This window comes from Phaenicophaeus curvirostris, chromosome Z, assembly GCF_032191515.1.
Source record: "Phaenicophaeus curvirostris isolate KB17595 chromosome Z, BPBGC_Pcur_1.0, whole genome shotgun sequence".
Taxonomy (NCBI): Eukaryota; Metazoa; Chordata; class Aves; order Cuculiformes; family Cuculidae; genus Phaenicophaeus; species Phaenicophaeus curvirostris.
The window spans coordinates 3,442,012-3,457,897 of record NC_091431.1 but is presented as its reverse complement, the minus strand read 5'-3'; positions in this window follow the sequence as shown (position 1 = coordinate 3,457,897).

Genomic DNA, 15,886 nt, shown 5'->3' with positions numbered 1-15,886 from the left:
AATCATAATACTTCAGCTTAAGCTATCAAATTATGCATAGCTTTGAGACTTGTAATACCTGTAGCTAAGTGAATGAACCAAACTCTGAGAACCTAAGTATGATGGGCTGCTCACCACTACAAACCCTAATTTCTTTATGGAGTTACTTAGGAATATAGTAAACTTGAGGGAAGAATTTGGACACAAATGCTTGTATCTAATTAAATTACAAAGTTATATCTGACTTTCTTGATTAAGTCTCTCACACTTTCCTATTTTTTTCCTCCTCGTTTGACAAGCTAAGGAACAGCTGCATGTGTCTCTGAAAAACGCTATACTGACAATTTTCTTGTTTCTTTTCTTTGGAATTGTTACAATCACTGCTAACTGTCATGAGCTGTTTAATCAAGTACAAATAGGGTAGTAGTGATATCGCAACAGCTACAAGTCTTTTTACATTGACACAAGACACAACCTATGCAGATGTGCAGAAACACAAAAGCATAAATAAAGCCACATACGTGTTACAACAGCTTTACTACTGAGTGAATTAATTGCTAAAGCAATCAGTAGTAGTCTGTGGTTCATTTAAAGCCAGAGAACAAATGACAGGGGTTACAGCAAAACTAGTAGCAAATCTGAAGATTTTTGAAAGACTTAGACCCATAGCATTTCCTATGGAGATTTAATTTTGACATTCCACTGACATATTTTTCTTTTAAGGTGCTCTACAGCTAAGTTAAGCTCACATGAACATCTGTTCACCACTATAAAAGTTTATAGTGACCTGTGAATCTGAAATTTAAATCAGGTAACATTTCAGGTTATAACTTTTAGATTAAAAAGAAACAACTTGGCATTGTAAATGAACTGATGTTGACAGAACGGTTGGACCATAACCACCTGGTTTTTTTTTTTACCTCAAAATAAAAAACATATGGTATTGATGTTAGCCAATGCCATTTTCTCAGAGTACAATTATATACATCTGTTATTGCAATAAAGGAAATAGTTCTTTAGTAAGATGCATCTGCTGGCAGAAAATTTTCCAAAATTAATATTAGCATATAAACCTGCTCTTTTACTGATTCTCATTCTTTCTGTTCCAAATGTCCCTTTCATATTTTTCAGCTACCTCCTGCTATTTTGCTTCTTTCTGCTTATTGCCTCTCTGATTGAGAGCCATACGGAACCAAATCCTGTTGGTTAACTCAGCTAGCCCCATCTGTCTTACTGTGTACATTTAGGCTATGTCTTCATTGTCAAAAAAAGTCTTTTTTTAAAAAAAAAATGAGATAACTGTATATGTTAGCTAGCTTTGTGTCTAATCCTAATGGAAATGAAGTTTGGCCGTGATGTAAGTAGGTGAGGTCAAGCTGTATTGTTAACCTCACCTAGTTACATGGTGGTAGTAAAAAAATATTACTCTTTCCTTGTCTCTGCTAGGATCTTAAATCAAGACAGTTAACATGCATTAGTTATTTGGATGTAAGATAATCACTTGTTTTTGGAAAAGAATGGAAAGAAAAATAGTAAAAACTTTATTTTTTTAAATATCATCGCAAATTCATTGGTAACATACAGTTCTTAATCTTTGTATCTGCCAAGTTATGAGATTCAATAAATTGAAAGTGGTTTCCAGCTACTGCTTCCAGCCATGTATTTCAACTGTGTTCTGATTTCACATTGGCACAGATCAAATGCACAAGAAAGGAAATCCTGATAAATATCGATCATTAGTACAGAGGATGATGTGGGGCATACAAATGGAGAGAATTACAAAGCATTTTATGATTTTGCATGTATATTATATATTATTATTTAACATCATTCTTATGCATTTGAATTTCAAGAAGTTGAATTGCAAGGAGTCTCTGTCACAAGAAAATTACTGCAGGATTATCACTGGTTTGATTACTTTGCAGACATATATGTGAAAATGTTTAAAATGATTTCAGATGACTTTTATACTGAACCTTGGGAATAAACTCACTGCCAAAGCTAGATAGTGTGAAGATGATACCACATAATCTAGAAAACTATTTTATCAGCATTTTTTAAATGTAAAAATTTCTTATTGCTACTGATCCATTGAGCAAGCTCAGACAAGGCCCTAGTCAGTTGCTAATATTTTAATAGGATGAATTTTTCATCTTCAGGTGCATTATTGTTAAATTTTATGTTATATGAAGAAATGGCTAGACAACAGAAAAAAATTGTGCTGAAATTACTTCATTCAACTTCTGTCATTTTTTAGCCAATTCTGCAACTTACCAAAACTCCCGCAAATCTTTCAAAAATATTTTTATATGTTACAGTAATAGAGATTAAATTCCTATGTGACTTCTGCCTTTTGAAAATACATCACCAAAAATAAAAAAAGTATTTTTTTGCATTCCAGACTCTGCTTTTTTTTTTTTTTTCTGGAAAATCATACAGTGTAGCCAGGAGTGGCATAGTGAACTGAATTCTCTTTCTGATAACTGTCTTCTCTGGAAAGAGACATGCCCTCAAAATTACACAAATGTGTCCCTCTTCCTTGCTTTCTGCTTCTCAGCAGTAACTTGCCCAGATCAAGCTTCCAACTTCACTTCAGTTTTTCTCCATTCCTTTTCCAAGCTCTTTCTTTTTCTTACACCTACCTTTCATTTCCCACTTGCTCTAGACTGCTTCTATCACATACTCAAAAAGGAGGAAAAAAGCCTCACAGATTACTCCTTCTTTCTAAATTTTCCAACAAAGAACAACCAAGGTTTAGGTGAGGAACAGCAGCTTATTGCTCCAGCTGAGAAGACTAATGGAAAGGGTCGTAAAAACAGGGTGTCCACCGCACCCACGGAGGGAAGCAAAGAGATGATCTTCAATACCTTCATGTCCCCAGCACTCTCTGAGTATGTACTGTGAAGAATAACAGGACAAAAAGGAAAACATTAATCCTTCATATATTTTGAGGATGAAATGCATGAAATGGTTAGTAAAATCAATGAAGAATAATACAGTTTGATATATTTTTATTTATTTCTGCATGGTAGTGGAAGTAATCATTCAGGCTTAGCGTACACTGCGTGTTAACCTGAGTGACCCAGAGTTACTACTGCAGCTGGAATAATACAGAACCAACTGACATCATAAACTGTACAATCATAACACAAACTTAGGTCAGTTGGAAAATGGAAGTGAATTCTGAAACTGGACAGTATGTTTGCATGTATATGAGGTCCATGGATCATGGGTTTACATGCCACGTTCTTTAAAAGGATGAAATTTGAACTGAAGTAGTTTCAAGGCTGGCACTGAGGAAAAAGGGTGTGCATGTAGAATCATAGAATCATTGAATAACCAGGTTGGAAGAGACCCACTGGATCATTGAGTCCAACCGTTCCTATCAAACACTAAACCATGCCCCCCATGCCCAGAACAGCCGATGAAAAACTGGTGCTGTTTGCAAAAGCTATCAAATGTTCTCAGTTCTCTCAGTGCCAAAAAGAGAAATCCAAGTAATGAGAGGAATCCTGGAAAGCCAGCGACATGGACAATGTGCCGGCTTTGTCTGAACTCCAGAAAGTGTGAAGACATTCAAGTTCAGCATGGGGGCTTGGCAGGCAACCAAGGGCTGGGGGCAGAGGGACTTGACCAGGGTTGTGTTATCCCTATATCTTATAGTATTTTTTATGATGATAAGCTACTTATGTAGGTTATATTTCTGTAAAGACTTTAATGCCCATTAGTTTTCATACAGTAGGGCATTAACTTTATACAATGTGTACTTGTAGAACAGGATTATGTTCTGCTTGGCTTCTCATACTACCACTATGCAAGCATACTGCAATTGGACTTGAATGACTGAAAATACCTTTCAAGAACTCTAGATTTTGGCAACAAAGTGGGAAATACACCACAATAACAAATAATTAGTTTTCCTAACGCTCTCACTTCTTGAAAAGTGATCAAATAAGTAGCCCTGCACAGAAAATTTCAGCACAGGTTCCTGTGTATCTCGAAAATATATATGGGACTGTTCAGCATTGTTTTCCATTTGCTAATTCTGTCATAAAAAAAAAGTCTGCAGGTTGCATGTCACTCATTACATGTTTCTCAAATCCATGTAACCTGAAGAATATTAGAGTACATGTGAAAGTGGAATAGTTAGTGATATAGCCTTTTGTTAATTAAAATATTTGATCTAAAAACCAGGTCTTAAGAAACGTGTGCTGGCATTTTCAAATACAAAAGGCATAAGATGGTATTATAAAAAGGCATAAATGGTATTTATCTTACTCCTAAGATCCTTCTAGTTTCTTTTCAGAAGAAAGTAATATATCACTTACAGTTAGGAAAAGAGGGGAAGGGGGAAACAAGAGAGGTTGATGCATATGATTGGAGGGACCTAATGTGTAACTACCATAGGAGAAATTTCAAGTTATCTAATCTTGTTTGAAGATTTATTTGACCTTGCTTAGTCTCTGCATTAATTCTGTTTATGTTTACTTCTAGCATTAGCAGCCTAATCCTCCACTTACATCTGCATGCAGCACTGAAAGGAACTAAGTTGTACCTTGTCAACATGTTGGAATGAGAACTTCTTACTGTTCTACATCCTGACACAAGAAAATAACATGACTGTTGTCTTAAATCTAGTGTTAGGCCCTGATAAAAAATAGTTGCAATAAAGATGTGATAAAGATGGGTGAAAGCTCAACTACTCTTTTTTTTTTTTTTTAAGTGTACTTTCAATGCAGATGGACAAGCTTAGTGGGACATGAAAGGACATATGAACTAAAGTTCAGTGACAACTGGTTATGCAGGCATGTGACAAAAAGTCCTAAAAAAAAAGTAGACAACTATTTTTGACTACGTGAGATATTTTCTAGCTCAAAATAGGGGGTGATTTATATTCTTGTAAACCTCTGCTAGAAATGGTAATGTTTTTGGATGCTTTTCAGAAACAGTAGACTAGTCTGATAATAAACGGAACAGCCAACAAAGCATTCTGTACATCACCAGGTTTTCATCAGAGATAAATCAGGCACCCTATCAACATTCTCAAATTTTACTGTAGATGTAAACAGTCTGGTGAATATGATGGATATTTTTTTAGTGATCATCGGCAGTCCTGTACCAGCTCACAAACACATGCACACTTAACTTATTTGTGGTAGCTCTGCAGACAATACATTTATGTTGATTTGTCACAATTAATTTGTTTCACTGCATCTAACCATAAACAAATGTAGAACTTACTCTAGGTGTTATGGCAACTTGCAGAGTCTGGTGGACTGTAAAGATTCATGACAGTGAAATATAACCTATGGAAAACGCATTCACAGCTTTAGAGACAAAACTGTGGTGAAATGCCTTAAAAGAAGATTTTATTTGAATCAATGAATACTCGTACATTTCATAATCAAGACAACAGACCCATAAAATGCTTACTTACTCCCAAAAGCAGGACCTGTCCCTCCCTGGTACTCTGCATGCAACTTCAATCTGATCTACAGGAAACTTGATACTTCCAGTCCATCTCTATTCTTAGCATTTACCATGAAAAATCTATTTTTGCTAGACTCTGCAACTTTGCAAGATGGGCTCAGAAAGCACTACATATAGGCCAGAGCGTCTTGTGTTGAAATTAATGTATATTGTAAGGGAGAGGCATCCAGCTGCCTACACATGCTTTCTAGTATGATTTTAAAATAGCTACTGTGCTCAATTTGGACTTGTGCTGCTGCTCCAAACAGACGTAGTAATCCTGGTAGTTCTGTGTCATACTATATTCAGATGTTTTAGACACCTTTAGGCATCTAAACATTTAGCGTAGGCATGTGAATGACTCTATAAGTAACTGGAAAGTAGAATGTTTCCAAAGAGCTTTTTCCATTTTGAAACGCATCATCCCTGGCAAAGAGAAACAGTGAGTCTTATTCCTGATATAACTTCATCTACTTCCCCCTTAAACTGTAAAAACTCGGAAAATGTAGAAAAATTAAGTAATTCAGGGAGGAAGTTATTGATATGACAAAATAAAGATACAAACCCGTACACAAATACTGTGAGAGGAATAGGCAAGTCTATTGCTTTGAGTGCTCTTAGAGGCCTTAGTGAATCTCTGTAAAAATGCTGTGGAGTTGCTGTACAAAAACTGTCTTGAATTATGTGAAGAGTATTCAAAAATACTAAAATGCATACCTGAAGTTCAGTTGCAGTTTATTGCACAGTTAAAAAAGAGGAAAAAAAACCCAAAAGGAAGTGCTCAGTAGTCGCATGAAGACATAAAGGAAAAAGACCAGATTGTACAAACACTGTGGAAGATAACTTCAGACCATCTCTTGGGGTGTGGAGGAAGTCTGTACAGTCATGTCATATGGTAATATTGAGGTTTTAAATGGACAAAAATCTTCCACATCACTTTTAACAGCAGAGAACTACTAGCTGAGCGTTCTGTCTCTCTTATGGGGAGATATAAAAGGGATGTTGGATGGACATGGAAGGGCACAAGGAGTACAAGGATATCTTTGAGTGTCCTGGGGAGCTGCTGTATGTAGCTGAGAGAATTCACCACCTTTTCTACTCTCCTGAGTGTGGTCAGTTCAGTACTTTTTATTTTAGGAGGATAAAAAGCTAAAAAGTGGAGAAATAAATTCAACAGAAAAAAAGCACACATATGGAGTTACCTCTGCCTTCTGAAGCAGAGGCCAGAGACCCTGCTTGGAGTGGGGATAGAGTGACTGGCTTTTAGTCCAAAGAACACTGATGTAAGATAGTTAAACATGCAGTCATGTCATAAGGATAGAGCTTTCACTAGAGATATTTTCAATATATTTTTAGCAGAGCAAGTCAAATAATGGAGATCTGGCACCTAGAAATGGAGAAGCCACATCCATTGATGATTTTAAGGGACAGTTCCTTTTACAGAAAACACAAAATCTACTTCTACTGACTTATTAACAGAAGCATGTGTCTGTAAAATGAAATGTTGAGACAAAAGGCAGTAGTACTATAGGCAGTTAGACAAAAAACATTGAAATGAGTAGTGCATCATTCACAAGATAATCTCAAATATGGGAAACATTTTACCCTCGAAGTATAATGAATAGCTGTATGATAGGATACCGTAGGACTGGACTTGCTAACTTGAATGAAAAAGAAAAAATAGAAAGGAAAAAAAAAAACCCTTATTAAGGAATCAGAAGTGAATTTATGGAAAAAGTAAAGTTTATGCTAGAAAGAAAAAAAACAAAGGCTAAAATTGCCAGGAAAGGGAATTCAGAAGAAAACAAAGAATAGTCTATTTCTATCCTAAAGTCTATACTACCAAACAGTACTAGAAGTTTTCTCCTGAAAATGCAGCAAAGGATGAGCTCATACTTATGGAACTGAGCGCAAACAAATGAAGACCATTCTGCCTGAAAAAAACCCAAAATTCTACATAAAGGAAGTTTAAAAATCAATGTGTCATGTTGTGAAAAAGTATAAATGCTGGTATGTCTAAAAGTGTCTGAGATTGGTACCGAACTATGTAAATTTGTACCAATATTACAATGACATGTAAACTTGGCTCCTTCACTATCCAATTAAAGATATTTTTTGTCTTGTTACATTCCATTAACAGAATGCTAAATCTGTGGAAAAGGAATCATGCTACTTTTACATTAAGTTCTGTCCTCAGAGGTTTCAAAGTCATACGCAGGGCTTTGGAAAGAAATAATCATAATGTTGACCTCTGAAAAGAGGAGAGCTCACAGGTGCATGCCATCTAAATAATATGAAAAAGATAAACACAAAAGTAGGGTGCTGTTATAATATGATTTCAGGATGTAGACATGATTGGCACAGATAGCAAGTGATGTGCAAGAAGTACATCAAAAGAATTTTACAGTGGATAATTAAGAAACCTATCACAGGAAAAAAGCACAGAGGTGCTTGCTTCTATGTAACTACCAGCTGCTGGGGAAAGTATGAAAAAGAATGATTGAAGGATAACTGGTGATTTCCTATGAAAACATTTGAAAACAAAGACCAAACCCTTCATGTTGGACAAAGAGGAAAGCAGAAAATAATAAGCAGGAAAACATCCCCTGTAGCTGCATTCAAGAAGGGCCCTTACAGGGAAAGACAGCATTTGTCAAGAGTAATGAAAAGGAAGCTGGAATAATTGATCCAGGGCTGCAAACAGCCTGAGATTTTCACATTCACATACGCCATGGATGTGAGAACTCAGTAATATTTCTAAGAAGAAAATAATTATTTGAAAAAATGTACCTGAGTGATAAATTGCTTTTTAGAAGCAAGAAGAAAGAAAAGCTAGACTGCAGGAGTGAATGTGAGTTCTGTTTACATCATGCTGAGCCTGAGGTGAGTGCAAGTTACCATTGTGGAAACATCAAAATGACTGCCTGAGATTTTGGTTTGAAGATGAAGACACCGGCTGTGAACAGAGAGAGAGGGCAGGAGGCACAGAGGTGGTGCATTAGTTTGTGAGTCAGGTAAGACGAGGAAAGACAACTAGTGGGTAGCAGAGAAGACTCCTGTGGAAGAAGAAAGTAATGATGGAGACCAGTAAGACTCACTGAATTCATGCTACGAAAGTACACAAACACAGAGAGGGAAAAAAGGAGGGAAGAGCAGTACTGGCAGACACTTGACATGCAAATAAAGAAGACAAAAACATTGCTTCTGGGATTCAAGTTGCAAAAAATTGGTGAAAAATAGTATGTTACAAATGAGAAAAGAATTAGAGATGATAGGTGTCCAGAGACAAGAAGGATAAAATGCACTTGTATCTTGCAATTTTTTTAAAGATGCTTAATATTGAGCATCTGTAGTTCATTTTGTACTGTGAGTTGAAAGATAGAGAGCAAAAAGCTGAAGGCCACTCCAAAGGAGAGACAAAACAATAAAACCAGAGCTTATGATAGGTAATGGAATGAGCAGAAAAAAAGCATTAAATGCTAAACCAGGAAAGGAGTAGCTTGAAGTAAGAAACCTTTAGCAAGAGAATGGTAAGAATGGAATAAGTACAATAAGGTCTAAATGTTATATTACTCTGTATTCCCGAGTTGTGCAAAACCAAAGAGGAACAATGGAATTCAGCTTATTCTGGAAACAAGAAATTAGTCAGAGCTGGTACTACTCCAAACTGTGGTCAGTCATAATGATAACCGTAAATTAAAGACCTTGCCCTTGTATTGAACAGCCAAGTCAGAACCATTTGTGTGATCCAAACGAATGGTGATCCTTTAAAGACTCTGCTATGCTGTATGTCACAGATAATCTTCTTGTTTTTCATTCATTGTTATATCACTATAAGCACTTGTGTCACTATGAAGATCTACCATATGGTCTAGCTTTGGCACCAGCAGTTTTTCTAGTTATTATTAGATAGGGATCTGAAAAATCTTCCAGTAAGATGCATACAGGTGATTTAATGCCTCTGAAGAAGGGCTAAGAAAATCATTCAAAATTTGTTATAGTTCTGAAATGTTTGGATGAGTATGAAAATATCCTATAAAGAGTTCATTTTTAGAAAACTGTTGAATATTATTGTTAGATGCGCAAAAGTGTAACCAACCCACTTGTGTCTACTCTCCAGGAGACTCTAAGAAACCTAGAAAGGGTATGAGATGAAAGGATGAAAGAGGTGGTGCTGACTGTGGATTAGGACATCTTTAGTAATCATGAACAGCAAAATTCGATGATCCAAAGGGATGAATGGAAAGACCATTTTATGGATTACTGTCCTGCTACATGTGATAGTTCAAAGCTGTGCTATCAGCTAACTCTAAATACAAAGCTCATGCCAGCTGGAACACTGCACAATTCCAGACTCTCTTCTCTCTTTCATTTGTGTGTGCATCTAAGTGCGTGTAAGACGATCACATAACAAAGCCAGAATGCGTTTTGACACTAGAGAAAGTAAGAAATGGAGAGGAAGAAGTTAAAAGTTAGAAAAATCAGCAGCTATTTTGGTGCTGTAAGTTGACTTCGATAAAAGCAAACAGTTAAATAGAATCCTATTCAATTCAAACAGACAGTTTTGACATTTAAATGAAATTTCTAAGGCATGTACTGTGGTTAAACAAGAGTGTGGCTAGCTTCCAGATACATATGGCAATTGTGAGGAAGCAGTTTTATTGATGACAATCAAGCTGGCAAGAGAATTTTGGACCCATGAACACAAGAAAAAGCCAGGGCCTTTTGCATAATCTGTGTCATCTTCCCTCTTCATCTAATAACATTTCCTTTTCCCTACTTTCCGTCTGTCTTTCTCTAACACTTCCTATCCTTCCTTTTAAACACTACTCTCCTTGATTACATCCTCTCTTTGACTGATTGTTTCAATCTTTCCTTTCCACATCATTCTCTTTCCATCATGCCTTCACTCTAAACTTCATCTTTCTCTGATATGCAGATAGACTAAAAACCATTTCTGTAACAATCTTGCAAAGACGAGCTCAATCTCCTTGCAATATCTGTACTTGATGCAGTTACAAATACACAGTTAACAAGTGTGATCGATAGAATAGCTGTCAAAATGAGGGCACTGATTTTTATTTACACCTGAAGAATTTAGTCTGGTTTTAAGTATTGACTGTTCACAAGTCATACGTGACAAATGCTTAATGATTGCTGGTATATGAACGCATCATGCCTTTACCAATGTTACAAGTAGGTCTCTAAATGCAACATAACTAAACAGAAATCCTTCAAAGTATTTCTTCTCTTCCTGTTCCCTTCTGTGATGCCTGTCATCAGTTTCATATTATGCACAAAAGTGAAGTTCAGCATGTGCCCCTGTAGTGCAGCAGCTCATCTTAAAAATGAAAACAAAAAAAAAGCCCAAAACAAGGCAGTGTCCAGAACAGTGTTGCTAGGAGCGGTCTGAAATCCAAGATAGGGAAAGCCAGAACAAAGAGATGTGCCTTTTATCCTACCCTGCAGGAGTCAATACTGTCTCAGATGGATCTCCATCTGCAGTGAATCCCGCGTTCAAGGGCTCACTCGACAGAATGCATCTTGTCCCTGCTAATTCTGCCCACTGAACTGAAAGCCAAATCCTCTTTTCACTGTAAAAAACACAGAGGTATTACCAGAAAGAGCTGTAGGGGTGCAGATGAGAAACTTGCACTAAATCCCAAAACAACTTAGAAGCAACTAGAGAACTGGGCACAAGAAAAATAGTCTCTTTGGTCTGCCCTGGCTTTGAAGCCATAAGAGTTTCTCGCAATTCTAGAGCACTAATAGGTGGACAGTTTTTTAACTGACTTCTCTGGAAGGGATTAAATCAAATCTCTCTTGTTAGACCTAGAAGACTGAATCAAGTCTTAGGACAACCTGGTGGTACAGAAAGTCCAAAGGAGTCAAAAGAAGTCCAGAGTGCTTTGAGGTTACTCTCCGACTTTACAAAGAAACAAGTATGTCCTCATACAAAAGGAAAGTCAATAGCCGTGTAATTTCAGTCACTTGCTGGCCAACATCATCTCATCTAATTTTAGTAAACAAAAGGCAATCTGCTGTGGCTGTCCACTCCTCACTGACAGTAAATTGACAGTAAACGTTTTGACCCCACTCAATAAAGATCAAAGTGCAGTATGAAAGTTAGCAAGAGACACCGATTTACCAAATCCTGACATTTTCCAAGATATTTTATAACCTATAAAATTTTATAACCTATAAAATATCAGTTGAATTTCAAGAAAAAAATCTCTTTCTGGAAGTTTTCAGTCAATTTTGATAAAGGATAATATATAATTTCAGTAAAATGAAAGTAGATTTGGCTAAGAGAATGTATCATGAATAAAACCAGTCAGAAATATTTTCCTGATCTATCAGCAAATTTAAGGTAAACCATATGTCAGATGCTGAAGTTGATTCTGGAGGGACTATTTAAAAGAAATATTTAGCTCCTGCAATTGACACTTTTAACTAAACAGCATATACTGCATAGTCTGAACATGAAGAAAATTCTACTTTCTTACAAAATCAGAGAATGATACATTATTGATGCTGTGCAATGTGCATGTAGCTTCTGAAGCCAATCCATTCTCAAGCCTCTACAGAAGACAAGCCTTCCAAAACCAGACATGCTTTTGATGAGGGAGGGAGAGCAGAACAAAGCTCTCGTGATTCAAGAGGAATTATTACAGACCTTCTCAGCCAATTAGACACTCATGATTCTATGCAGCCAGATGGAATTCACCCAAGAGTATTAAGGGAGCTGGTGGAGATGCATAGGCGCACACTCTCCTGGGTTAAAGACTGGCTCAAAGAGTGGTGGTGAATGGAGTTAAAACCAACTGGAGGCCGGTCACAAGTGGTGTCCCCAGGGCTCAGTGCTGGGTCCAGCCCTGTTCAATGTCTTTATCAATGATCTGGATGAGGGGATCAAATGTACTGCTAGAAGGTTTGTGGATGACACTAAGCTGGGCAGCAGTGTGGATGTGCTTGAGGACAGGGAGACTGCAGAGGGATCTGGACAGGCTGGATCAACAGGCTGAAGCCAACAGGATGTGATTGAACAAGGCCAGGCACAGAACACTGCACTTGGGACACAACAACCCTGTGCAGCTACAGGCTTGGGGAAGAGTGGCTAGAAAGCTGCCTGGAGGAGAAGGACCTGGGGATGTTGGTTGACAGCGACTGAACATGAGCCAGCAGTGGCCCAGGTGGCCAAGAAGGCCAATGGCATCTTGGCTTGGATCAGAAACGGCGTGACCAGCAGGTCCAGGGAGGTGATTCTGCCCCTCTACTCAGCACTGATAAGGATGTACCTCGAACCCTGTGTTTGCTTTTGTGCCCCTCACTACAAGAAAGACATTGAGGCTCTGGCGTGTACCCAGAGAAGAGCAATGAAGCTCGTGAAGGGGCTGGAGAGAAAGCCTTATGAGAAGAGGCTTATGGAACTGGAGTTGTTTAGCTTAGAGAAGAGAAGGCTGAGTGGAGACCTCATGACTGTCTACAACTCCCTGAAAGGAGGTTGTAGAGATGTGAGTGTTGGTCTCTTCTTCCAACTGGTAGGGGGAATGACCTCAAGTTGCACCAGGGGAGGTTCAGGTTACACATTAGGAAAAATTTCTTTAACAAAAGGGTTATCAACTGGTAGAACAGGCTGCCCAGGGACACAGTTGAGTGACTGTCCCTGGAGGTGTTTAAAAGATGGATAAGTGGGAAGGTACAGTTGGACTTAATGGTCTCAAAGGTGTTTTCCAACCTAGTGATTCTATGATTCTACGTTTAGAATCAGACTTCTGAGACTCCAACTAAGTCTGTGATTTTGTCCATACACAATACCTCTCTCTCGTAAATTATGTTCAGCTATTCATCTCCTCTTCTAGCTGCTATTAGAAAATAGTTTCAAAGTAAAATATTCTTCTTCACATTATGTCCACAGACAATTGTAATTTCTAGGTGGGGTGCCAAGGTAAAATCGGTGTGTCCTTAGCCTGTGATCCACCAAATTATAGCGCACAGAATATATGAATATATTATATTCATTTCAGCTAAAATCAGATCCTTTATTTTGTCTGCCATCACCATAAATTTCATAAAGTGTTATTTGATCATGTTCTCATGCTCTGCTTCTCAATGTAAAAACTCAGGTGATCCTTTCATGTGTATTAAGGCTTCAGAAGACAGAAAATACCAATATAATCCATTAAAATACCCAGAGAAACCTGGAGTGTTATTACACAGTTGCCAGTTTAAAAGTTAACTGGATTAAATATATAATAAAAAAAATCATAGAAAATATGCTGCAGCATAGGGCAAAATATTCACACAGGTATATCTATATGACCAATAAAACAATGAAGACCAATGTCAGTAATGAGTGAGACAAGCCTACATTTCAAATTTGAACATCCATAGGTTAATTACAGGAGAAAATCTGTTAATACATGAGTATTAAAATCTGATGTTGAAATCTCTGAATACCAAGACATAATAAGTGAATTTTAAGTATCTTTCTGAAGAGTAAGGAAATGCTTTGAAGGGATAGTGAGAACAAGATATATTTGAATGAATTTTTCTACTTAGCTAAGTTCCACCTATTTAATAATTAGTGGAAAAATTCTGATTTACCCAAGGACAGGAGTTGCAAAGTAAGTGAACAAAACAGGATATTTCCAACTGAAAAAAGGAGGCTTATTTGCTTCTGAATTGATCAAAATTATTTGCCTACCAATGCCCCAGCTTAACAAAAAGATGCTTGCTTCCTCCACTGTCCAGATTGAGCCCCGAATATTATGACAACCACGACGTACATTTAATAATTTAAGTACACAGCAAGAAATGCCTAGTTATTCAGCAACTCTATTGATATGAAAATACTTTCATCTATTAACAGGAATGATCTCTTCAATCATGTAGCCTCTCCCTGAGCTACGTGAGGCCATAACTTCCATCTTCCTGAAAGTGATGCATACTTTACTCTGCACGTAACCCAGCACTGCATCTCTACTGCCCAAGTAGTTTCCATACAGCCTAAAGTCTTTCTATTTTTGTCTTATTTTCCTTTCTTTATGAGCAATTTCTTGATTCTAACTAATCACTTCTGCGTTTATTTTTTCTAATTCACATATATATGGCTACATTCAAACTCTAGAGGGTTGATATGCACAAAATGCATTGAGTAAAACAAAGCAAGGTCTTACTATACTTTTACAGTCTCAAGGTGTTTGAAAGATGCACACAGAACGTTGTTCTTTTTCAGTCACCTAAATTTTTGATAAATCGTTTGTGTTTTAACGAAAGCTATTATCTTCTCATGCTAATTTATTTCTATTCCTAGACTGTCACAACTGCAACAGTCTGTCACTGAAGATGGAGAAGTCCTTCACATACATAAAACACCTTTGCATTCTCATCTGTGTTTCACATTTTCTTGCTTCTCCCTCATAGCTACTCTGCTTTCCTAGACTCTCCTGGTGTTTAGCATGCAATCTGCGTTATTTCATATGCTTTAATAAAATTGATAATTAGATTGCTTAGAGTCAATGTTAGCACAGAGCCTTTTACATATTCTTTATTTGAATTGTGTTTCATTACCTCAGTATTTATCTCAGTATGTTAAAAAACGAGAAGCCATACATTTTAGGCTTCCTCATACCAAACACGGGGAGCTGCATATCTGAGTCAGATCGAAGCTGGACAACTTCTATTTGTGGTTGATGAAACCACTGTCCTGCAACACCACATGAAGCTGGAATATCCTTGGTGTTCTTTGGAATCTAGCATCTCCTAGCAGGTGACAGGTACTATATATTTTCTAGAGGCTTCTGAGTGTTTGGTGAAACAAATCTGTACTACTAACATTGGGTATCTCTATGGAAAGAGATAGAGATATCAGCCTGTATATAACATCCTTAGTGGTTCTTCACAGAAATAAACTAAATACATGATCTTAGTTTGGAGGCAACTTTCCCTCAGCACTTTAGCATAAGTTTTGTGATAACTCTCTGAAGGGTCCTGACATACCAGAATATTATCACCTGATCTTCACAGATGTTGGAACTGCCATTATGCTCCTCTTGGTTTGAAAGTTCTCTACAATTTATATGCCAATCTTTCACTACAGTTACTAGATTCTCTCTCTAATTATGGCACTTTTCTAGCTTTTCAATGTTTTGTCTGGTTTATCATCCTCTTTAGAGTTATCTCACTTCAACATACTGACTAACTCGCAAATGTGCAAATATGGGACACAGTTTGGAAAAGAGCAGCACAGACACAATGTTTTCTCAGAAAAATTAAAATAGAACTAAATACCTCTCTCTACAGTCATTTTCCCCAATATATGTAATCTTTGTCAGTGAATCAGAAGGACATCAGCCCCTGAGTAATGGCATAGCCCCTAGCCCCAGAGACATGAGGGTGGGCCAGATGACACACATCAGTTAAAATGAGATATAAT